Source organism: Camelus ferus, chromosome 5, assembly GCF_009834535.1.
Source record: "Camelus ferus isolate YT-003-E chromosome 5, BCGSAC_Cfer_1.0, whole genome shotgun sequence".
Classification (NCBI taxonomy): Eukaryota; Metazoa; Chordata; class Mammalia; order Artiodactyla; family Camelidae; genus Camelus; species Camelus ferus.
Genome location: NC_045700.1, coordinates 33115989 through 33143483, shown reverse-complemented (window position 1 = coordinate 33143483; position 27495 = coordinate 33115989). Strand labels below are relative to the sequence as shown.

At 33.2% G+C, this 27495-nt stretch overlaps 1 long non-coding RNA gene across 1 annotated transcript in view; it reads left to right on the top strand.

Moving 5' to 3' along the window:
• LOC116663628 overlaps nucleotides 1–27495 on the top strand; it is a 124098-nt gene that overhangs the window by 84694 nt on the left and 11909 nt on the right. The window contains exons 5-8 of the long non-coding RNA XR_004319864.1: nucleotides 4801–4904; nucleotides 21170–21296; nucleotides 22887–22954; nucleotides 25372–25482. This is a non-coding gene — a long non-coding RNA (uncharacterized LOC116663628). The remainder of the gene's footprint in view (nucleotides 1–4800; nucleotides 4905–21169; nucleotides 21297–22886; nucleotides 22955–25371; nucleotides 25483–27495) is intronic.

The window sequence follows — 27495 nt, the reverse complement described above, 5'->3', positions numbered from 1 at the left end:
GTGCTGTTCTGAACCTGAAATGCTCAATTTAAAGTGTTTCAGACTCATGAGTTCACAGAGAAACTGCAGCAGGCTAAAGCAATGGCTCCACTCTGGAAAATTCATTGGTATTTTTGTTGTTCTGCCCACAACCATGCTCTTAAAAAGGACTGCATGACAGAGTTGCTGATTGCTGTTGGTTAAAGGCCCTTTTTTTGTGGCACTCTGAAATTATAAGATGGAACAAACACTGTATCTTAATTCATAATCTCCCAGAAAATGTAAAATGGCTGAAGGTTCACTTTTCCTAGAGAGTTTGAGTTCTTTCCTCTTTTTGGCAGAGAGAATTGAGCTCACTATGATTTCTAAAATATACAATTATGGGAAACCATGTTTCGAATTGACATTGGAGATGGAAATGGCATGCATGACTCCTATCTGGACATGGATGACTATCTGAGAGAAAGTCAACCTTGAATGACATTGAAGAGCAGGATAATGAAGCACGAATTGACAGGTGATGGGATGGATCGAAAACATTTGAAGAGCTTGTGTAATAAAATGAGCGAAATCGGTTGACTCGATCAAGCAAGATTATGGGAAATTATGTCATTACTGTACTATTTGTTTCTGTGATGAATGAAGAACTCTATTTCCTTGACTCAGGTTTAAGATCTTTTCTATTCATAATATCTTCCAAATCTACTTTGGAAAAAAAAAAAGAGATTCATTTGTAAGGTATTATTATATTTGTCTCCTGGTCCAAATTATGTATGTCATTTTGTGCTACCCAAGATGAATATTGTGGTAATGATGGTCTTATTTTCTTTCCTCAGTAGAGAACGAAAAACAATTCCAGGTAATGGTAAGTTTCGAGGCCATTAGAAAGAGCCAGTGAAAAATACGGTTGCAAAAATTACTTAAAATTTTTACAGTTGTAAATGGAGATGGTTAAATAAAGTATGCCAATTAGGATTCAAGTCATTCTTGACACTAAAGGGAAATGATGTTTCTTTATCCTTTCTAACATTTTCACCATCAACCAGTAGCATGTTCTGATTCAGGACCTGCCAATGGAGTAATACATGTGTCTTGTCCCGAATATGGGTTACTGACTCTTCTGAAAAGTTACTTTTAATTTCAATTTCCTCAAAGTGTTGCTGTCACTGAGTGATACCAAGAACAGTAGCAGTGAGGCAGAGAGATCTCAGAGGGCCTGAACTGCTGACAAGGAGCTTTCTGAGTGGGCCAGGGATAGGGGCTGCTCTGCCAGTCACTCTCTTCCCCCAGCAGGAATAATGCCAGGTAACCCCAGGGCGTATGCCAAGCATCGGTGACTAGGTCTGCCTTCTGAGGTTTCAAGACTGGCTGATAAAAACAACTTGTTTGCAGGTGGTTTGTCTACATGAGAAGTAACCTAGTTGCTCTGTTTAATTGTGTGAAATCTGATGGATACTTAACACTTCTAAAGCACTATAATCATGAATGTTTCTGCCATTGGGGACAGTTCAATAGAAAAAAGAAAAAAAATTCATTGAAAATGTTGAAATCAGTGTATGTCTGTATTTCACTCCTTGTTTCTTACTCTCAAATGATAAAATCTGAATCTTCATTCCCTCCTCCAGCTGGTGCCAGCTGTTTCCCCACTGGTTCACCACATAGTGTCACTTCTTCACAAGTATCTTTCAAACCTGGCTGCTTTTTTTATTCCCACTCCCATTGTCTTAGTTCGAAATCTTGGCAACTTCCTTCAGGAGTAGCCTCTCAGTGTGTGTCACTGCTCCGATTTCTGTGCGAAAGGTGCTTTTCACTTTCCTTCTGGTTTCCTGTGTAAAGAGCCCTGCTGCCTGAAAACAGCTCTCTTGGGTCCAAATCTGGGGGAGGAGGAGGTGGGAGGGGATTAGAAAAACAGTAAGTTATCAGGGAGGCAGCAAGTTGGGAGATGAAGTAAGAAGGTAAATCTTCCCTTTCATCTTCTTGAAACACATCATCTCTTGTAACCATAGCTAAAGAAGTATAAAGATGTATCAATTGCTTTTCTGAAAATGTACATTTTTAATTCGTTGAGAGGATATATTTTCTTCTATAATCCAGTTTTAATCAGCTATTTCCCATCCCCACACACATACACACATGTTTACTTGATTTCCCACCATCCCTCAGGCCTTGGCTTAAATGACACCTCCTCCAGGTGTCCCTCTTTGACCCCTACTTGAAATTAAATCCTCCACCTCTTGACTCCTAGATGACCCTACACGTCTTCCATCATGAGGCATCTTATTGAATGATGTATTTATGTTGTCCCAACAAGACACTCAGCCCCAAGAGTAAAGATCGTGTTGCAATTGCTCAACACTCTATCCTTAGTACCTAACCGAGCTCCTGGGAACGTAGGAGACTCTCAGTGAAAATCTGTGGAATGACATCCTCAAATGTGCTTCGTTCTTTATCAGAGTCACGTATCCCAAACCTCACCAGTTATGCTTCATTACAACAGTCAGGTCCACAATAGCCATCCACAAACATCTGTTCAAAGAATGATTAAATGAGTGGATAAATAAATGAGGGCACAAAGTGTTGAGAAGAACACAAAAATCTCTTTGTTGAAAAGATTTCTCAAAAATCTGAAATCCTGAATAATATTTTTTGTTGAATAGCTGTTAACTCCCCATCACAGCAGCCAGGCCCTGGGAGAACAGAATGTAAAATGACAGGAAGCTGAGCAAATTCCTCTTTGAGGACAGATCCTTGGAACCCTGGAAAAACAACCACAACAACAAGGAAACGATGAAGACCGCAGGAAACTAAAGAATGGAGGAGAGACGAGGGCCAGAGAGAAAAAGACTGAAATCACCTGCCTCTGTTCATGACTTCTCACTTCTCAGGGTCACACTTTTGAAGACTTCTGTAGCGAAGACCTTAAAAACAAAGGAGACATAGACAAACTCAAGAAAATGAAATCAGTGTTTAATTACTAAATATTCTACCTCTAAAATTAAAGAAAAAAAAAGCTTAAATAATTCAGTTTGATTTGGTCTCATTAGTCTGATTTCCTAGTATTTAGCCTTAATTATGTGATGCATAAGCCCTAATTATGTGGTACATATACAGTGCGCTCTCTAAAGTTAAAGATCAGAACGGATACTGACTTAAATGATAAAATATGTTAAATTATTAATGATAATTAATCTTACAAAATAGGCATAATTAGTTTAAGTACTTTAGATATTACTCTTAATAGCATTACATATAATATGACACAGTTTGATCATTTTAAAAATAATTTATTGGGAAGAAAGTCTATGCAAGCAATGTTTTTTACTCAGGAGGGCCAAGGGGTTGCTTGGTGCTGTCGAAATATATCTAGCTGTCCTTGTTGAAAAGGCGAGTTTGTTTTAACCCCTTAAGTGCTGTGTCCTAAACAAAATGGGAATTTAATTTTAAAGAACTTTTTTTTTCATGGATATCATCATCTTCACAATTAACAGTATCTATGTCATTAAGAGCTTCTGAATATTCTTTAATGCAATGCATTCTTAGTCTTGTGTCATGAAGTGTTCAGAATTATTCAGGTTGTTTTTTCTCTTTTCCCTTTTTATTGTTGATTTTTTTTGTCTTCTACTAAGGTCAATTTAAAATTTAATTATTTAATTTTGATGTCATGGAGCAAACCCTTCTGTTTTAACTCTTTTTTTCTTTAGAATAAATAGAATAAATTTGCTATTGTCATTTACTATCTAACATGGAGTTAAACTCAGAATATGAAAGAAATACAATCTGCCTTTAAAGCAAAATTTTGAAATGAATGTTTCTTTGTTGAATGAGATTATACATGGAATCAGACAATTGCTCATGTCTCCTACCCGGAACTTATTGATGAAGAATTAAGATGATAAACTACATATCAGATATCATGCTACTTACTCTCTAGATTTTACTACAATGTTCCCAGTCCAGGTTTAAAAATATCCTTGCTGAATACCACTGAGGAAAGCTGATATAATCCAACTGCAGAGCCTTTTCTCAGAATGTATCTCAAGAGAATGATCAGAAATATGATTTAATCCAACACAGCTCTGATGTGATTAAATTAACCCATTATATATGAATCAGTCTCAAACTTTGACATTGTAAGATATCACAGTGGTTGAAAGTAAGAGTGCTATAGAGAATATGTCTCTGAAGTCATACAGGGAATGTGTCTAGCATTAGGGCTTTGTTCTAATGACACCTTTCTCACGATGTTCAAAAAAAAACGCCATTTTCCCAGACACCACGTTCACCAATTTGTGTTTTTCAAAGCTACCATCACCAACATTTTGAGTAGACATCTTTGCAACATTCAGCTCTCTAATTAGATGTAAGGCAGTGCTGATCTAATTCAAATTTGTCTCCACTGAATAAACGCTTGCTAAAGACAGAGATAAAGGTTGGCTCCTAAGTCGGAAGGTTGGCTAAAGTGAGGACAGTCAAGGAAAGGAAATCTCAACACTGTCCCAGTGTTTCACTGAGAGGACTCCAAGGATCACAGCAGTCATTTCCATACTTTAAAATTTTTTAAATCGATAATAGTAAACTTTCTTCAAATGAGATCTTGCATAGAACCTCATTTAGAAAATAGATCAAACTGTTATTTTATAAGTCCAAGAGAATAATAAGGGTATTTCACTGAGAAATAGAAATTGTGTATTGCAGATGACAATATCATTCAACCTCAGCATTCAATTGATTCCTCAATTTTGCATTAGTTGCGCCATCTCAGGAAAATCCACCCAGATAATTTGCTCTAAAGTATAACACGTTTTATTTATTTTTCAACAGATGGCCTTGCATCGTAGGCTGCTCTCCAACTGATTATGACTGTCAACAAAACAATCTTTCATCTGAGGTGTGCAGAGGAGCAATTGTTGGAACTGTTGATTTCTGTGAGTTTTCTTTTATCACATTTTATTGTGATCTGTATGATTATGTGTTGAGTGATTTTTTACCAAATATCCTTATGAATCTCCTTATTTCACATTTCATATTGCTAAAGATATAGATTACATCATACAATGTGCTCTTAATGAGGACTCTGATGAGAAATTCCTGTTTGAACTTCACTCCAAAAAGAATGGAGGTTTTGAGCCTAAAAAAAAAAAAAAATCTTATGACCATTGTGAACTGTATAATTATCAAGTCTTACTTTTATATTTTGGTTTCAAAAAACCCTGGAGTCATCAATTATGGCCAAGTATGGATGTGTATGTGTCCTTCTACCATAAAATTCTTTTCTTATTGCCAAACTTTTTCCTTGTCTTTTGGATATTTTCCTAAATTTTAAAATATGCTGTTGTCATATAATTTCATATATGTATATATATATACACATACATATACATATATATATCTTAAATATTGTATGAAAAAATTGTAGATCAGAGAAACATAAACAATAGATAATTTTAAACATATTACTGTTTCTCTCAATGATTTTCTCACTCTTGAAAAACAAGACTGTGTCTAAGTCATTATTTTTTTTTAACATTTTTTTATTGAGTTATAGTCATTTTACAATGTTGTGTCAGATTCCAATGTAGAGTACAATTTTTCAGTTATACATGAACATACATATATTCATTGTAACTTTTTTTTTGCTGTGAGCTACCACAAGATCTTGTATATATTTCCCTGTGCTATACAGTATAGTCTTGTTTATGTATTCTACATTTTGAAATCCCAATCTGTCCCTTCCCACCTCCCTAAGTCATTCTTTTTTAAATAAGAGAATATAATAACTGCATTTTCTACATTTTTTCTTTTGATTGTCTTTCCACAGTTGTTCATATAGATCTATCTCATCCTTTTCATTTCATTGGTTGTTGTATTCCATCACCTGGAGCTACTGTAATTTACTCCATACCCAGTTGTAGGACATTTAAAATATTTCCTTTTTTTTTTTTTTCCTCTTTCAAACAATGTGGTGATGAATAACCTTGTACCCGTCTGTATGCAGGTTTGCATGTACTTCTGTAGGATACATTTCTAATGGTGGAATTCATGGGTCAAAGTAACGTGCATTTGAAATTTTGATAAATATTTACACATTTCTCAATAGGGGATTGTAAGCTCTCATCAATTCTGTAAGGACTTCTCAGCTCTTTAAACTTAAAAAAAATTTTTTCTATTGAAGTATAGTCAGTTTACAATGTCGTGTTGATTTCTGGTGTACAGCATAGTGATTCAGTTATACACATGTATTCCTTTTCATATTCTTTTTCATTATAGGTTTCATTATAGGTTTATACAAGGTATTGAATATAGTTTCCTGTGCTGTACAGTAGGACCTTGTTATTTATCTGTTTTGTATATAATAGTATCTGCCAATCTCAAACTCCCAATTTATTCCTCCACCCCCTGCTCTTTCCCCCTGGTAACCACAATTTTGTTTCCTATGTTTGTGAGTCTTTCTGTTTTGTGAATAAACTCATTTGTCTCTCTCTTTTTTGTTTTTTAGATTCCACATGTAAGTGGTATTTTTCTTACTCTTTCTGGCTTACTTCACCTAGAATAATGATCTCCAGGTCCATTCATGTTACTACAAATGGTGTTATTTTATTCTTTTCTATGGCTGAATAGTATTCCATAGTATATACATATATATATCATACATATATATATATATATATATATATATATATATATATGTCACAGCTTCTTTAACCAGTCATCTGCCAGTGGACATTTAGGTTGCCTCAATGTCTTGGCTGTTGTAAATAGTGTTGCTGTGAACATTGAAGTGCATGTATCTTTTCAAATTAAAGTTTCCTCTGGATATATGCCCAGGAGTGGGATTGCTGGATCATATGGTATGTCTATTTTTAGTTTTTTAAGGAATCTCCATACTATTTTCCATAATGGCTGCACCAAACTACATTCCCACCAACAGTGTATGAGGGTTCCCTATTCTCCACACCTAGCATTTATTGTTTGTGGACTTTTGAATGATGGCCATTCTGACTGCTGTGAGGTGATGCCTCACTGTAGTTTTGGTTTGAATTTCTCTAATAGTTAGCAATATTAGGCATTTTTTCATGTGCCATCTTCAGACCTAGGAAAGTGTTTGCTGAAGGACTTTGAATTAATGAAAATACTAATAATTCTGTATCTCTATTTATAAAATTTCTATTTTCTATTGCTTATTAATAAAAATATGGATGAAGGCTTTCAATGATGTGGTTTCATTTCTTACTCTGTAAACTTATTTACTATTTCACAAATTTGCAGATATCTTTGCATATCCTATGCTATTTAATAATTATAATCTTGCATACAATGATCCTTGCATTACGCTTTGTCCTGGAATGTCTTTCCTCCATCTTATTAGTTTTAACCCAAACATCATTTTCTCTCTGAAGGCTTTTCTAAATCTGTCAGAAGTGTTAACCACTCTTCTCTTGAATTTACCGTACAGCTGCCCTGAAAACTTATATAATTTTTATCAAACTGTATTTTAATTACTCATTAATATAACTGTTTGTCCTGAAAGCCTGTGATCTTTATGAGATCATCTTTGTGTCTGACTTCTCATAAATGTAAAAACAACTGACTATTAGTCTGATAGTTGTAGCGTAACAGCTTGAATTAGTAAAATAGTCCATATGATTGGTATTATTTTCACTAATATTGGCTAATTTCTGGTTTTATTCCTGGTAATAAAGATGTCCTTGTGGTTCTTTTCCCAAATAGAGATAACTGGTGTGATTAAAGTCTTTTATGTTTCTGAAGTTTGTAGGAATGCTAGTAATCATTTTAAGGGAGTGAAACCTTTGTCAACATGACTAAATATACACACATATATACTATATGCATTTAAATAGATAATTAAGCAGGAAAACAATAAGCTAAACTGTATAATATTTGGAATTGTGCAGATAGACCTGAAATTTTGACACCATGCTGATGCTGCATACAATGCATGGGATTAGAATATTTAGTACCTCTATGTTTGCTACCTCTGTTTAAATTTGTAATAGAGAGCTAACTTGTCTCTACAGCCGTATTACATTCTTCAGATAACCTCTAATCTGAAGAAATGCAGTGTTGGACTTCAGCCTCATACAACTAAAGAATACTTCTAACAGTGACTGTTTTCAGTTAAGAATAAGTTGCAAAAGGGATAAATATTTATAGTCTTCATTTTGTAAGTTTATATAATTGTAACATTTATTTTTGATCAATTAGGACAATATTAGCACTTTGAAATGGGAGGCTTGTTTTTCTATTTATTTTAAATCATCCAATCATCAATTTGACACATACTTATTGATTTCTAAATATTTTCCTTACATGTTGCCTGCAGTTAAGTTGATGAAGGTTTCAAAATCAAAATCATTAAAAGAAACTCCTGGATTTTCATTTTTTTTACCTCTGGAAAAGCTATGGAATAACCACAATTATGTTATTACTTAGTGTTAAAGTTACAGCAATGTATAGTTTTCAAATTGGAATGCTTATGAGAGGTATTTGCACTTAATGAGGAAATTTGTGATGAATGGACATTAAAACTGATTAGCTGCATTTCACCTTTATATTTATAATCATATTTAAACAGTATTTAATTGTTATGATACATGAGATCATAATCTCAATATCATAATACACTCCTGGAAAGCAATGATACTAATTTGATACTAGGGCTGCTGCCTGCATTGTCCAGTTTAATAATTATAAGATTAAAATGTTAGTATAAAACAGACTCATTTCTGAGGGATTTTCATTTTGGCTCTCTCCTTCCTGAGCCTTCCACTTACTTATCAAACAGTCAAAATCTATGAAGAAAATATTTAAAGTCAATTCTTAATTCTGTCTTCCCTAATTTCTCTTGTTTGTTGGATACCAGATACATATGTATTTAGTGCATTATTAAGAGAAAATTTTTAGATGGTTTCAATATTTTAATGATTTTTCCTTTTCCTTTTCTTGCCTAATTTTAGTTTTTTAATGACTCATTTAATGAATTACAATGCCATGCTTATTTTTGAGTTCTTAGGAAACGAATACATAGGTTTTTCCTGTATTTTTTACATTCCTCATTCTTTTGGCAAGACTTTCATAATTCATATTTCAAAGGAGGAGAGAGAGAGAATTGAGAGAAGAGAAGTGAAGAGAAGAGAAAAGAAGGGGAGAAGAGAAAGGAAGAAAGAGAGACTCACCATCGAGACCCGAGGCTTAGGAGGAAATCTAGCTACAGTTCGGTGTGTGGACAGAAGTTGAAGATGGGAGAAGCCAGTATGGTTAGAACTCTATACAAAAGGCAGAGCAAAAGTGTTAATCTACTATAGGCTACTTCTGAACCAATTAAAAACATTCAGGAAAACTTAGGTGAACGTGTAACTCGCCAAGTCTCAGCCAGTCCTTAATCAGCTTCCACTCTGCTAAGCAGGACAGGTCACACCAACACATCTATTATTCCCTGCATTGGGTGATGAATGCTTTTTGAATCTTAAGCATTAAGTTCCATCAGAGTAGAAAGGAAGGAAACCTGCTATCCTACTGTAATAAGCAGGTGAGTCTTCAGTGGAAAAGGCAGTGTTTAAGTTAGACCTGACAGACTTGTCCCAAAGACAGACATACTAGCATGCTTTTTCTCCATGTCTTGAATATTCTATGTCAAGAGAGCAGAACACATTGCTTAAGGAGGGGTAATAAGTAATTCAGTAGAATTCGCTGATTAAGTTTGAAATACACAATAAGGATTTTGAAAGTTAGAAAATAATACTCATTTTTACAAGAAATTTACATGATTGGAATTTAACAGTATTAAATTTAGTGGTGAGTAAGGAGTGTCTGAAGGAGAAGCTAAAATGAACCTAGCAGGTAAGACCTAGGCATATAGAAATAAAAGTAGGGATCAAGTGAAATGAAGGGTCATAAAATGTTCTTGAAGATGGCTATTTCATTTCTTATTTATTCAACAGATTCAGTAAGTACTTGTTTTCTGTTAGACCTTGTTTTGAGCACTTATATGTTAATTCATTTAGTTTATAAAACTTATTTCTAAATATTTGAATAGAATAAGAAACCATTTAAAAATAACTACATGTTCGTGTGGTCAGAAGAGTCAACAATGAAAGTCAAATGGAAATGTAATTTAAAACAATTTTTGCCACTGGGCAACCTACAGTTTGGATGTTTAATGAGGTAATCTTTATGAAAGAACGTAATAAATAGCAAACCTTGAACAAATACCTGAGATATTATTATTCTAATTATTCAAAATTGACCACAAACTTAAAAAAAATCATATTTGAATAAGGTTGGAGTCATGCAGTAGATTGTCAGAATTACAAGAGAACCAGTAAATATATAGCACTCGCATCCAGGCAACAGTGGAAAAATGTTTGCATGACAACAGAGCTATATGGCCATTATTTGGAAACTGTTATGTGGCTATTTTCCGTGTATTTCTTAACATTTTTTTGAGATGGAAAATCCATGGAATGTTTCATTTTCCTTTTTGCATTAAGAAGGCTTTCATAAGAAATTCATTGTGCCAGAGTGATAATTTTGCATAGCTTAATCGTTCCCATGAATCACGAAACTACTTTCAACCCACACATCATTTGACCCTTGTCAGCTTTTACACACAACCCAAAAAGACAGAATTTGGATAAAATAAAGAAGTGCCAACCATGAAAAATTATTCTGGATTAAAGAAAAGATGAAGGAATTATTTTGAGTGCTATATAAATGTACTTTATAACATGCAAAGCAAAATGATGCACCACATTAGAGTGCATTGAACAGAAATGAGAGAGTTAAGTCAGAAAATGAAACTCTGTGGATCCCACAATGGGATGAATCAGCTTACTTTTATTACTATTTTGTAAATGATAAAAGAACTTTTATTTGAGGTACTGTGTAAGTCAGTTTTCAGTTTCATCAGCTATGTCATCTGGAAAAAATATTGGTTTGGACGTCTTGGAGAAAAATCTGTGGTCTCCTTTGAAAATTTCGTGTACTCTCATGATTTCAAATAGTATTTGTAGGCTTAATAGTATCAAATATTTACCTATATGTCTGGCAATGCCAAGATTTCTAGATTTATACATTTAAACCTGTTCCAACCTTTCTGCTCAATGTATTGAGCATATATTTTTCTTATATTTCTCAAGTTTAACATATCCAGTACTGAATTGATTATTTTCTCTATTCACTCACTGCCACATATACCAACCCCAAAATTTCTTCTTCTTTTTCTAATTTGGCAGAGTGGGAAAGCCTGAAACCTAGGAATTTTCCTTGACTCTAACTCACCCCTGAATCTCTAATGAAAAGTTGTTGATTTTACCTCCTAAGTATTTAGAGAATGCTTCTTTCTTTCCTACCTCACTCATATCCATGTACTCAGCATCTCTCTTCTGACTATTGAAATAGCCTCTGAATTGACCACACCAACATCACTCTCTCCCATAGCCAATCAGTTTTTCAGACCGTCATAAAAGTGTTTATGCTAATATGCAAATCTGACTGTATACCACTTAAGTTATCTCAGTTGTTTTCAAATGCCAAAATTATACATCGAAACTCACCTTTTGCTGCTGTACTACATGTGTATCACCCAGCTTTAACAAATTCTGAAATGTGTTTGATAGAGAGTGTCAATAGGACCAGGTGGGTCTATCCAAAAATAATGTGTGGGGTGAGGCGACCTGAGGAGTGAAGTGAAAATGCAGGAAGAGAGCCAAGCATGCATACGTTCATTAGCACATATTTATAAGCATTAAGTAGGGGCTCGGTGCTGTGCACACAAGGAGTGCTAGGACAAGATCTTTGCTCTCGAGTTGTTGTTGGTCTCCCATGAGAGGTGTTTAAGCTACACATCTATTTTTGAATAAGTAAGGAGGTGGCATCTAAGTAGAATCTTGAAAGAATTAGTGAGGTATTATTTTAAACAAATAAGGACTAAAGAGTTTTTAATCAGAAGAAGCATCATGTCAAATGTACAAAGACTAAAAAGATCTGGGAAAAATTTAGGCTACACAGATAGGGGTGGTATATGTCAATATAGACAAGATAAGCAAGAGGCTGAAACATGAAAGTCCTTGACTGTCCTTGTGAAATGACTGAACTTTATCATTCAGGCAGTAGGAAGCTTTTAGTGTATGTCTATGTTTCTGAGGTTGGGGTGCAGAGATACAAAAAATTAAAATATATATATATATATACAGTACAAATTAACAGCACCATATTAATACTATACTTAAAGTATGGTAAATAGGGGAGACATGATTTGTTCTGCCTTGAGAAAGTTTCATCCAATCTAGAGAACAGATAGACGGGAACCAAATCATGCAGAAAGGACACTGATTTGGCAGCTATTGCTGTAATCCAAACAAGATATATAAAGAGCCTGATGGAATGGAGAAAAGTGCATATATTTGGAGATATTTAAGAGGTAGAATAGATAATATTTGATATTTGATCAAGGAAGTTCAAAGAACAGAAAATATAGACAAGACTAGCAGAACTAGAAAAATGAAAGAACATCGATTTCTTTGCAATGGTATAAACAGAACCAATCTAGGTAAGTTGCAGAAACAAAGGACCAAGACATTTATACATTTATATGCTCTCATTAAATGTTTATTTGGGTGGATAAAATCCATTTAAAGTGCTTAGAATGTAACAAAATAGTTATTCCAGTCATGGTCTTACAAACAACAACAAAACCTAAAATGGAGATATGTCATTCAGTTTTTAGAAATTTCAATGTAAACAACACACTTTTTCTGATTTGAGGCACAAGGAGCTTTATAATATATAAGTTCTTTATTTTTTTCTGTATATGACTATGATAATCCTTTGAAATTGAGAAGCTGTGATAATAAGGTATGGATATTGGTTCTGAACACCCTTAGGTTTTCATTATCACTGCTACTCCTACCTCTGTCTTATTTATTGACAGAAGAGAGTCAACGAAGGCAAATCATGATAAAAAGAAAACATAAAGAGAGAAAAAAACTGTAAGTGAACTGAGGATCTGCTACCTTCAAACTAACTTTAAAAGTAGGCATTCTTCATCATTCTAACCTAGAATGCTGAATATAATTAAAGTTTTATGATTATGTTTTAATAGAATAATTTCTAGGTTTCCCTTTTCTGGTCCTGCATGGTTTTTAACCTTAATTATTTTATATTTCACATTTAATTGTATAAATTTAAAGCTTGAGCAACTTTAGGTGGTGTACTGAGTATCAAAGTTTTCTTTTTCAATTTTCTTTTATCTTATATTACCAATATGTTTACTATTGATGAGGGAGTTAAATATTCAGCTCCTCTTTGTTCTGTGTTGAAAACAAAACTTGGGGAGAAAATTAGATTGTAGTTATTTTAAAAAGAAGCTAAGACCCCTAATGCATTCTAGAAGCAAGGGAAGTTGATTTGTGAGGGACATGGGTATGCGTGAGAGCTGTACAGAATTAATCCAATGAGGAAATTTGAATCATGCTAAAAGGCACAGGATGCCTGTGAACCAGTCATTATATAAAGACGTTTTTGTTGCCCCATGCCTTTGGCCTCTTGTGAGGTTATGCTTTTGGCAAGTGATCTATCTTAATATTACACAAGGAAGCTTTGTACGGGGCAGCGTATCATCAGAGTTCTTTTGTTCGACGATAATGTAACGAAAAGAATATGTGCAGTACTAAACACTAGGGTCCAGAATAAAAATAGTATTCCTTTGTTACATAAATGTAAAAGTAATAATGAAAAGCAACCACTTAAAGAGAACACTGGAATCACAGAACCTCAGCATCTTTGGAAGATTATCTTCAAATTATGTCTTCATGTCACCAGTGAGAACATTAATAGTAGCTAATATGCATTAAGTGCACTATATGTGCCAGTCATTCTACTAAGTAATTTTTGTGGATTATCTCACTTACTCCTTATACCCACTGAAGAGACTGATTTAGTTATTATTCACACTTCCTAGATGAGAGAACTATGGCTTCAGTATGTTAAAAGTTTATCCACTTCCTGATCCAGAATCTCAAGTCAAATGATTTTAGATGTGGCACTTACAACCACCATCCAATATGTCCTCCCAATAATGATGTAAATTTTGGTTTTTCAAGAAATGCTTACTGTTAAATGGTAAAGAGTTTTGTTCACTATTACATTAAATTAAATCTATAGCAAGCCAGAAGAAATTTTGAAACTGTGTCTGCCTGTCTCATATTTTCAAAATTTCAAAATCTTATTTGAATCATGGATTTTTTTCTTTAAGACTTCATAGATCCCTAGGAAGTATATGGATGTGCCTTAGAGGACCAATGACCCTCTAAAATTACATCTTAACTTTCATGTGAATGCAATTTGCTGTATTTTTTTTGTAAAGTGAGAAGATTGCTTCTTCAGATTTTAGTACTGTCTATGATCCTCCAAAAACTTGGAAACTATTAATCAGATGTTTAGTACTCTTACAGAAAAAGAAATTTAAAAGTAATACTTTAACAAGCAAAAGGTAAAAATGAATGTGATCTCTGAATTTTAATTAGAACAATGACAGTCACAGGTGCATAAAGGTTTAGATTAAATGTCACCAGGAAACAGTAATTTTTAAAATCATTCCTGAATTGGAGCATTACATCCATGTGATTTTGACTCACTATGCCGTATCAAGCCCAGTTACAACACCGCTTTTCAAACTGATTTATGCCAAATATAAATAATTATTTGAAATTCTCTTAACATGAATCTATCAAATCTGTTCTAAAATGTGGCATATAGTCATCTGGATTAACTGTTTTTATTCTATTTAATCATCACTTATTTAAAAAATAAACTTACTTTGGTAAGTGTATGTTTAATTTTACAGGAGACTGCTAGACTCTATTCCCTAGAAATGTGAGAGTTCCGGTTACTCCACATCCTCATCAACACTTGATATTTTCAGTCTTTGTCATTTTAGTTTTTCTTGTATGTTTGTAGTGGAATCTCATTGTGATTTTAATGTGAATTTCCCTGATTACTAATGATGTTGAGCATTGTTTCTTGTACTCATTATCTATTTGCTTGTAATCCTACTTTTCAAACCGTTTCAACACTTTTAGATTGCTTACCATCCTATAACTGATTTGTAAACATTCTTTGAACATTTTATTTTTTGTTTTTATCTTTTTACAGTTCTATCGTTTTTAAATTGAAGTACAGTGGATGTACAATATTACATAAGTTACAGGTGTACACTATAGTGACTCACAATTTCTACAGATTATATACTCCATTTATATAGCTCTTTTTGTGTTTTAGATACAAGCTGTTTTCAGCTTATATGTTGTGAATATCTTTTTTCTGGTCTGTGGGTTCTCCTTTCTTTTATTTAATGGTGTCTTTCTAAGAACATAAGATTTTAATTTCGATGGTTCACAATTTATCAATATTTTTCTTTTATGGCTCCTACTTTTTGTAGCCCATCTAAGGGAAACCATTGCCTAATTCAAGTTTTCAAAGACTTTTTACTATTTTCTTCTAGAACTTTTGTACCTGTGATTTTAATATTTAGGTCTAGGTTCTATTTAAGGTTAAATGTTGTGTGCTGTGTGAGTTAAATATTGAGACTTATATGCATAGTCAAGATGTTCCAAGACTGTTAAAAAGACTGTACTTTCTTTACGGAATAGCCTTGTGCTTTTGTCAAAAGTGTTATAGCAGTGAGTCTTCTAGAATCTATTCTGTTCAATTGACAAGTATGTCTATTCCAACAATAACACACTATTTTGATTACTATATCATTGTAGTATAAATCTTCTAACATTCTTTTTTTAAAGTGTTTTTGTTTCTTCTAGGTTATTTGCATTTCCATATAAATTTTAAAATCAGCTTAATAAATTCTATGAAAAAGTTTTTTGAATTTTAATAGGGATTGCATTGAACCTAGAGATCAATATGGGGAAAACTGATATCTAAGCAGTATCAAGACACCCAGTCCATGAACCTCATATATTTTTCCAATTATTTAGGTATTTAATTTCTTGCAACTTGAAAACTTTTAATATATATAAGAGAGTTGATTCTTTAGATTCTTTATTCAATTAGAGAGAGCCATTTCTAGTTCTTTCTTTTCAGTACTTGTTTATCCTCAACTTTAAACTTGGAGGATCTCAAAGCACTTTACCTCAACTGTAGAAGAAAAAGAAGTCTATGCAGAGCAGGGATAAATTGGCATCTTCAAAATTATAAAACTATACGGTCATCTTCCACATCATGCTCCTCTCCACCAGCTGAGCAAGATGGAAGCACTGCTCCAGGTGGATGCAGGCAACAGAAAGCTCCCTCTCTCCCTCACAATCAGTCCAGGGTGCAGTTTCTCCCAGGAGTGTCAGGCCACTAGCATTTCTAGCCATCCTCCCCACCATTCTTCCTCCAGCACTTGCCACCACTGTGATATTTTTGTGGCTTCAGTCATTGTCCCAAAGTTATGCAGATTCCTCATCAATTCTTCCTCTTTACATCCTGAAACAGATTTTTTTAAAAAGGCAAAACATCAGGAAAATATTCTCTTCATCAGTATGTGTTCTCCAGTGATTTTGATTCTTGTGATTGAATGACTAGTCCCCCATCCTGGCATTCTTAACGTCCAAGTCAGTTACTTCCCATATCAACTATTGGGACACTTCTTCCATAAAACCAAAGTTGGCAAACAGTCTTTGAGCTTGAGAAACATCTCATGTATGTAAAAATACATGCTCTAAATAGGAATAAATAAGGTAAAGTTTTTTTTCCACAAATATGCTTTTCAGTGACAAATAAGTTATGAAAGACAATAGCATTTGTTTTAATTTAGCCTCTTTAAAAAAAGATATTGAATGAGAGTTTACAATTATTCTGGCACATTAAAGTTTACCAAATTTAAATTTATTTAATAGATAAATGTGCTTACAAAATTCAAACAGTAGCTTAAAAAATTCAATCAGAATAGAAGCAAGTCTAATTACTATATAAAGAGAGAGCCAATATTATACAATTAAGTGATGGTTAATTTTTATTTGTCTACTGATCATCTTGGTTTAATCCAAAAGTACTACTAGTTTGGTTTCAGTAGGTACTCATAGGTATAGACTATGGAGAGTCCTGTATTAAAATAAGAAGACAGTTTTATAAGAACAGCACACTAAATCCTGAGTATGGCCTTTGAAAACATTTCTGCATCTAAAATTCTACGAGTCTTTCCCAGCTATGTTTCTGCCAACAGAAATATGATCTATGGTTTAGAGATGTGCCCTTGTGAACTTCCCTGTAAATCTGCTTTAACAGAATTCTCTGTTCTTACTAGTAAAATAGGAGGTTATACTTTTGTAACAAAATTTCACTCTAAAGATTAAATAAAACTTGTATTAAATGTGCAATAAACTTCTCTGTCTGAATACTTAATTCTAGAATAACTGATAATGTATAAATGCTCTGAGAAGTCACAAACTATGAATAATTTTCCATGTCTGAAAATCTTCTCTAGAACTTTTTGTCTTTGGAGGGCAGAATCATATAAGATGCATCCTTTAGGTCCCTTTCACCCACCTTCCTTCTCTTCTTCTAAGTGCTGGAATTTCTTCTTTAATATATTTTGTGAAGATTTAAGCTTTTATTTCAACAGTTAATATTATGCCATAAAAATAGCATTTGTAAGATTTAGATCTGGAAAAGATAGAAGCAATCATATAGCTCTAATACAATGTTGGTGTTTTACTAATTCTAAATGAATTCTAAAAATTATAAGGAATTTCTAGGACAGTCACTAAAGTAGTGCTAGAATCTGGATTTCTTTATAATAATGGAGTTTTCTTACAATTGCAAGAAGTTGAAACACTTGTGTTACAGTTCTGGTTGGAGCATTTTTGAGGGAAAATGAAATTTGATTTAGCTTTTTTTATTCTCTCTTCTCTATCTTTCTCTTTTTCTAAACTTCATAATCAATCTTTCGTCTACATGTCTCCAATAAACAAATTATCTATTTTCAGTAAAGCCACATTTGATGTCAGGACTTCCTCAACAGCCAGTCACAAATGTCCTTTGTAGTAGTTGGTAATTTAATTCACCCCTTTATCAGTCAAGTTCAGCAGCTAATATTTGACAGGCAGGGGTTACAAACCTGGGTAGCTTTTGACATAGACCATTTACCAGCCAGAATCTCAAATCAATGACTTCGAAACTGAATCTTGCTGCCAGTGTGTTTTTCTTTGGTTGCATGGAGTTTTTAAAAATTGAATTTGAATGCCTTAATTGAGGACAGACTTACCAGTGTGTCACAGTTCCTACACACCCTGTTACTTTTGTGTGTGACATCTCAAATCAGTTTATGTAACTGGTTATGTAATTGAAACCAACATGACAATTGCTTTGTGTTTGTTTCATCTTGTTATTGGAGAGGAGGGTGCGTGGATGTTTCCTTCTCATAGAGAAAATGTTTGGAGAGGATGAAGACAGTCATCAGACTAATAGTGCCACTGATGCTGCAAAAAAAGTATCTTTGCACTTGATTCAGGAAAACTTAAAAACTGGAAAAACATTTCTAACTGTACATAATATTGTGACACATTTCATATCCCTAATTTGCTAAATATTAAGAGGCATAATGCCTATTAATATTAAATGGGTCAGTTTCTAAATGCAGTCAAACTTAAAGCTGCTATCTTTCACATCTTTTCTAAAAATGGTTGATTATAGAATTAAAAAAAAAAATCCAAAACATGAAGACAGTTCATTCGTATTTTAGTGTACATCTTTGAGTACTATGGAATTAATTTTTTGTAATAATGATTTTAATTAGAAACATGATCGTAATATTTTAGTTAGCATTTCATAATATCAATAAAAATATTGCAATTTTTTTTACCATAAATGAAATGGCAAACAGCAAATGTTAAAGATTTTACAAGCTAATTAAATGTCATTAGTAAGAGCTATAAAATATGTGTAAGTTGTAGTTCCATTTAGTTTTGGAGAATGATCAGATTTGATCACAATGGTTAAAAGACCTAGACTTGGACTTACAGTAATGCTTAACATGAGCTTTTCTATGAGAAATTTGGCATGAAAATTAAATATGACCAGCATAAAACACTAAGAAGTATTATGTTCCAAATTTTGCTTCAAATATGCTTCCTCTGTAAATGTATTAGAAATGAAAATCAAATAATTCCTTTTTTTACTTTTTAACTAATATTAGCAACTAATGATTAATCTGAATCTGAATGAGCATGACAAATCGGAATCTTATTTGCAAATGGTCAAAATTATGAAAATCAGTGCTGCATGATCTAAATATTATTCTTCACTGATCAGGAAAATGTGACCTTTGTATTGGGTTTGTATAAAATATAAGTGTTCATACAGTTTTATGAAGAAAGACTTTCATCTTGAAGTTATTAGATAGTTTTAACTAACTAATAAACAAACACAATAAGTGATGTTTTTCACTTTTCATAATAATATTATTCTCAATATTTATCACCAACATCTATTCAATTTCATTTAATAATTTTAGTATTTGATATTTTGCTTATACTTTCAAAGTGTGAAATATACAATTAATGCCATTTTATTTTTTCCAATGGAGTAGAGCTTTAAATTTTTCTTTACTTTTTTTCTTTTTAAAAGCACTTCCATTGTGTATTGGATCTAAAACAATGGTTTAATTAATATTAATACAGCCATGGATTTTTTGTGTGTATTTCAAAATTTATATTCTCCATCACAACACTAGGAAAAAAAATATCTGTCCCTCTGCCGGACTAGTGTTAGTTTGATGATTATACTAATATTAACTGCTTCACTTGAGTAAGCAAAGAAGAAGTAAAATACCAGTCAGACCAGCTGTTAATTCACGGAGTGTTGTACTATGCTTATTAAAAATACCCAAAAGATGTACCTTTGTGGTTCAGTCTTTTGAATTAGAATCAGAATATTAATCATGCCTCAGGCCTAAATTAAACATTGGAAGGCCCCTTAAGAATTTTCACCAAATTTTCTTGGATTTTTCTTTATTGGGTCTTCCTGGACTCTGTTTAGCTCTGTAATTGCTTTGCTCCTTTGTTGATAGGTTAAGGCACAATGTGATTTTCTCCATGTCATAATACTTAAGAGGACGGCTCAATGGTCTACTCCAAGTTGCAATGTGCAGCTGAGACACCGATTTATAACAGAAATAGTGTTTACAATGTCAAATACAGTGTGAAGTGAGAACAATTATGTATCTCTAAGTCCATAGTTATCAAAGCATCTGAATTATTACTATCTTTATATCATTTATATTCCAAAGGGTTTGTCTTAAGTGACCCTGCCAAATGTGGTTGACCTTATATATGAGTATGCAAATGCAAGAAAAAATAAGGAAAACCTATCAAGCATGTTCAAAATATAGTATTGTCTGATTTCAGAAAATGGTCATTGTCATTAATGAATGTATGCCTGGTTACATACATATGGACACAGTTTGAAGAATAGAAACGTGTGATTGACAGTAGCGTTTGTGCATCTCGCTAAGAGCTGTGCCTTGAGTATATTATATATACGGGAGTGCAATCTGAACCCCACACACTTGAGACCGGAAAAAGTGTTATGACCTAAATTATTTTAATGTTTAACATATCTCTGCTGCCTCACTCTCAAGGAAAGGGGACGAGATGGAAAAGTATATCAGTTTGAGAGAGAATGTATTATTTTTTAAAATAATTAATGATAATAATAAAGCACCAGTGCTCCACCTATAGACCACAACACTTATCTTCCCATTTCTCTATTGAATTTGTGATATTTAAATAAGAACTCTGTTAATTCTGGACACCCCACAATTATTCGGGGAAAGAGAAAACACATGTCTGTTGAAACTGATATTTCAATTTATTAACACATTTGTTTGAAGCAACATGCTCAGGTTTTTAAAGGTTTGCTTAACATTATTTTGGCTAAACTGACACTACATGGACTTTACATTGCCAATATTCGTATATTATGTATCACAACAGAGTAATAAGGGCAGCTCAACGTGATAAAAACAAGGGAAACATTGATCAATTCTTAGTATTAGCACAAAAACAAAATACTGATGTATTTTGAAGTGAGATAGCAACAGCTTACCCCCTGGAACCTTAATTAGTTCCCATTAAAAGAGTTAACAGAGGAAATATGAATTCATTTGACCTGACAGGTATCTAAAAACTACTGCTCTCCACGATTACAAGCACTTTTGGTAGCTATGAATAAATAACCTGGAAAAACAAGAACTATAGCCAAAAGGAAGCACATGTTTCGGAAAGAAACGTGACCAGTGACTGGTGAGTACTCGGGAAGTCTAACCAGTGGTGCTTTGTCGTAAAACAGAACGTCACTGATGCTCTGAACTAGACCTTGCCTCTCTTCTTTCCTTCTCTGTGAAATTGCTGTAGTTGCTTGGGTGATAGAGAAATGAATTACAACTTATTCCTAGAAATGTCTAAATTATAAATAATACGCTCGTTATCCAATGTAATTTTTGTGAAGTATGTTCATCAAACTGTGACCAATAAAGAAACAGTAACTGGAGGAAAAATTTCCAAGGACCCTCTTCAGTAACATTAGTAATGAAACTTAGAACAAATCCAGTACAATGTTAAATATTTAGTAAACTGAAGATTGATGAGATCTATGACCTTGTGAACCTCTTTTTTTGCTCCAAACCTTCATGTTTTAGTATTTTGTTGAAGAAGAACTGTTATAATGATTCTTTATATTATAACCCAGATCTAAACAATGTAACTATTTTACCATTTTGTTTTGTGTAGCCCCCCGTTTTTTTGTCTGACTACTTTGAAGCAGATCCCAGATAACATATTTCACCTACATATATTCAAGGCTGTATTAACAAATAATGCCCCAATATGTTTGTTGTAATATTTTAGGTAAATATCAAAAATTTTTATCTCAGCCTAAATTCTTTAGTATGTATCCCTAACAACTAAAACTTGTTTAAACCAAATAAAATTAAGGATAATTTCTTAATATCATCTAATCATCTGGTTCATATTCAAATGTTTTGATTTTTCATATGAGCTCTATTTTTTCAAATAGTTTTTGAATAAAGATATAAACAAATTTATATGTTGCACTTGGTCAGTTAAGCCTTTCAAATCATTTAAATCTACAATAGTTCATCTTTTTTTGATATTTATTTATTTCAAATCTTAAATATTTTCCCTGAAAAATTTCACACATTTTGGATTTGGTTGATTCCCCTGTATTTACTATAAACTTAGAGTCATATTTAGAAGTTTGATTAGATTGAAGTTTAATTGATACTCTATACTTTTTTCATCCATCAGAAGGCACATACGTCTAGTTGCTATACATTTAGTGATATTAAAACATATCAACAATAAACTGATAGAAATGTGAAAATGTGCCTCACTATTTTTTATGGCAAAGGATAATAAAGAAAACATATGTCCATGAATAAGGGATTAGTTAAATAAACATGTGAATACTATGCAGCTGAATACAGTATATAGAACATGATCTCCAGAATGTGCTGTTCAACAGAAAAAGCATTTCAGAGAAATGCAGTATGATATATGCATAGCATATATATGTGTGCTAACTATTATTATTATTATTGTGTGTGTGTAGTTGCTACCATTTAAAAATTAGGAAATATGTGTATAAATATGTATGTTATATTTATTTATAGTAAAATAGGCATATAAATCATGAAATTTAAGTAAGTGTAAATATCACCTAAAATGAGTGGGAAGGAATGGAGTGGATAGGACGGTGATGGGGACTGGATCTCTCTGTAGATAAATGATAGATGTGTAGATTTAACTTTTGAGCAATGTAAATGTTTTATAAATTATAAAACAAAGTAAACTAATTTGTCTTTATATCTCTAGGATGACATATACCTAACAGAAAAAAAGTCCTGCAGAAAACCCTGTCTTCTATAACCATGTCTTTGGTGGTAAGGCTGAAGTTATTCTGAATTGGTTGTGTGTATATTGTGGGATAAATTCAATAAATGTTGTATCATTGAGACAGAGGAGTTTCATTGTGATTGAGGGAGAAACATATTGGAAAATGAAATTAAGTTTAAATCCTGCATTTAAATTGGGAGTCATCAATAAGAATATACCACATATTGTGTCTTAAGAAATATGAACACACACACACACACACACACACACACACACACACACACACACACACACACACAGTCTATGTCTCTCCACTCAAAAGACCAGGAAAAATGACCGGCCTATTATCAGTGAGCAATCTCAGCCCCCAGAGTGCAGTTTCTAAAATCTATCCTCATTGGAAGGACAGTAGGCTTTGCAGAAAAGGTTGATTCTAGGTTCTAGGTCTGGCCCTTGCAATGTACAATATAAACCTGGAAAATATGTTAGACCAGAAAGCAAAGATTTTATTAAAGAAACCTAGGGTTATATTCTTAGAACTTAAGAGTCAACCTTAATAAGCTTCCAAGAAGCAAAGATGAAATGATTTGAGCACAAGTAAAGATTTAAGTGCAATGGATTGTAACTCATCAAATAAGTTTAAGCGCATAAGTTTATAATTACATTGAAAATATGCTGGGTCAACTTTGGAGAATTTGGGACAAATATTTAGGAAAAATTGATAAAGGAAATTAAACAAGCTTTTACCTTGCAATCCTGTATAATTTGAACATCAGTATAAACAGTCAATGATGAAAAGTTTATCTTTATGGAAGACTTGGTATTTACTAAGTTATCACACTAGGTGTTTATAGTCAAAACACTTTTATTTAAAAGTAGTTTGAAAAAGAAAGTAGTTTGAAAATTTACTTTCCCTCTGATGTTTATGCAACCAATTTATTTATAGTTAGATTGCCTTTTTTTTGGTTTGTTTTCCAATTTTAAGAATGGTGTTCTATTTTCTTTTTGGATTAAAAAATTATGTTAAATGTATTATGGTTCCAAATTTAAAACAAAGTGTATTCAGAGTAAACTAGCTTTTAAATTTATCCCCTACCCTCTTTCCTCTCTTTCATTATATATAACCATGTTATTTGTTTTCTATGCATAGGTATTAATTTAAAAAAAAAACAGTGAAATTAAATATATTAGCCAAGACTTCCCCTATAGTAACTATATAAGAAATGTTTAATGTATAATATGAAATGATAAAGAAGTAGAGTTAGATATCATGCGTCTAAAAACTGTACTAACATGACAAACTACATTTCCCAAGTTAGCAGGCAAATTAAAACAAGTAACAAACCAAGACTATGATCCCAAGGCATATCTAGTATCTCAACAAGACAGAGAGCAGCACTGAATCTGAGTCTCTGTGCAGAGACCAGGTAAATTAAAACAAAGAAGAAGGAGACAGCTGAAGTTACCATAATGCTACAGATTTAAATACAGTTGACCCTTGAACAACTTGTGTGAACTACTGACCCCTATGCAGTAGAAAATCTGAGTAACTCTATGGTCAGCTCTCCATATCCCTGGTTCTGCATTCTTGGATTCAACCAACCATGGAGTCATGTAGTACTGTAGTATTATTGAAAAAAATCCATGTACAAGTGGACCCACACAGTTCAAACCTGGGTTGTTCAACTGGCAACTGTATTGCCCTTAAAGGCTTGGAAAACAATAATTTTATATATTAAATATTGGGTATTGATGTAAGAAAGAAAAAAATCTCACTTAACACTGAAGTACAAGATGGTTAACCCAAGACATTTAACTGTCTAGAAATCTTTGGAAAATTCTTACTGTATTTTAATCAACTGGTTAGACAATTATCAAAAATGGCAAATTATTAAAGAGTTGGCTGATGTTTGGCATACCAAACATCATGTTGCATGTTAAAGGGAGAAAATGCTTCTCGGTCATAAGGGAGACAATTTTAGTATTATTGTTCAATATTATCATTAAGAACACTAACTTTCAGTTGCAAAATAAATGAGTCAGGAGTATGAAATGTACAGCATAAGGAATATAGTCAATAACTATATATATCTGCTATATGTTTTTTACATGCTTTCATAATTCAAACACAACCCAGATAGAAACAAAGCCTGATACTGAATGAGGTAGGCTGCCCATTAAAAAGTTGCAAGATATTGAAATAAAACTCAGCAGGAGTCTGGAGTACCTGTAAGGGAGTTAATTTTAAGCATGTCAGAAAGAAGAGATAAATACTAGATTAGAGTGGGAAGAGTTTATTGATACAGGTGCACTCTCCTGGGATTTGGAATTTATTATGTTGATTTGACTTAAGCATCTGGCATTGGCCTTGACAGTATTTTATATTGCTTAATTAAAGCCTGGATTTAACAATGGTCTAAAATCAATGAGGTTGCAACTCTGGCATATTCCTGGCATGTTTTAGGCTCAGAAAGAAGAGAATACTGGAGTGAATTTATGATGTATGACCCACTCAGCTTCCCCTTAAGCATTTCTTAGATGAAGCCAAGAGAACTCTTCCTGCATCTTTGAAAAGGTAAGTTGTGGCTGTCCTCTGCAGACAGGGGATACAGTAGAAGGCACCCCAGTGAAATGGGGTTCTGTGGTTTCTTGGAAATAATGGGAGCCTTGAGTGAGAGAGGCCAGATCACGGCTCTCAAACTAAAGAAAAGGCACCTACAATGACCATATAAATCTCAGAGATGGAATAGTGAACAGGGATCTTTGACATTTTCTAATTAATAGTATCATGAAGGACAAAACAGGTAGTCTACCAAGTTGTTGCTTAACAACTATAAAGAGAAAAATTGTTGTCTGACAAACAAAAACCTGATATGAATGACATGTGGAGATTCACAGTTTCATATCCAGTTCTCTGTCCTAGCTTTGTCTTGTATAAATTCTGACTGGAAATTAACCTCTATGAAGTGGTCTGTTCCACTTTTGTATTACAGTCATAATTTCTGCCTCTTGGTTCTTGTTCTTTCCAGAGCCATGCAGAAGGAATCTGTCTATATACTACTGAGTGGTTCTTCAAATAATTGAAAACAACTTATGTTCCATTCAATCCTCAAAGTTTTAAGTTCCAACTTCACTATTCTGGTTGTTACTTAATTGCATTCTTCTTTGTTAATGAGAATGTCTTGAATCCTTCCATTGTGTGAGTTGAAGCCCAGAATTTGGTCAGAATTATCACCACTGGGCTTCTGGTTATAGTGATTCTAACAAAATAGCCTAAGATTGAAATACCTCTATTGCCATCTTCCTGCAAATTTCAATTTAATAAAATGTAATATTAAAAGTTCTGGAAATGGTGGGATAAACAGTTGTTTAAAAATGTACCTTTATGACAAATCCTTTTAGTGAGTACCCTCCTCAAATCCATATTATTCCTCTACTGGTTAAAACATGTCAGAGACTCCTGCCTAAATAGGACTTCTGGAATATTGTGGATTTGATGGCCTCATTGATGTAAAATTGCCTTATACTCAGGGCTCATTTCAAGCTGAGGTACAGAGAGGAAATACAGTGAATATTTATACCACAGAATATTTATACCACAATAGACTGTACACAATAAGTAATGTATTTTAGGCACCAAAGTTTCCTGTGCTTCATGGGACGTGTTCACTTTTCCTAGTACTCAAAAATTCGGTGTTTTCAAAGGACACTAACATGTGCTAACCCTGATAAAACCAATGTTGACTTAAAAATAGATTAGAACTAACATGCTAGTAAGAGAGGTTCTGGTAATTCCAGTCCATGTCATTCCCCCACCACCCTGGCAGTAAGAAACCCATGAACAGAATACATTGACTGAACCTCCTAGGATCAACCAGTCTTGTATATTCCTGGGTTGGTTGATTGGTTGTTTTTCCTCCAATGATGATATTAATTAGACTTGTTTTAGTCAGTGTTTACTTATATACATGTATCAAAAATGTTTGCAGCTAATATCGCCATCCTGAAAGTTGAGGAAATGAAGAAAAGTAGCTCATGCATTTCTAAATTATATTTGGAAAGAGAGTTTTAATGAAATATTCTGTAATCCTTTCCAGAATGTTTAATTTTCAAGCTTAAACTTTTTCTAACATTGAGTTCACATTTGCTGAAAAAAACAAAGCAAAACAAAATCACAACGTCAGAGCCATTTTGAAGATTAAGCATATTTATAAAAGGAGAAAGAAGGTGTATATGCCTGCTGGAGCTACTTTGCAAGTATCTGTTTCTGAGCATATTAGTGCTTGATAACTTTGCACAGAATTCAGTCAACCATATGCAGCTAGGATTCTTCAACCGGACTCCATGGATCAGATACTTGGAGGCCAGTGAAATTCTTGAAATCAAATACATAGTTTTCTTGATAAATATACATGTACATTTATCTGGAAAAAACTCTCAGATCTGTCAAATTTTCAAAGTGGTCCACAAAATACACTTCCCAAAAGATTAAATAGCTTGGATGGATAAATGTGATATATTCATAAACTGATAGTGTTTATTTTTAAAATTAGGGTTTTTGAAGGAGATATTGGAACTTTCAAGTGGG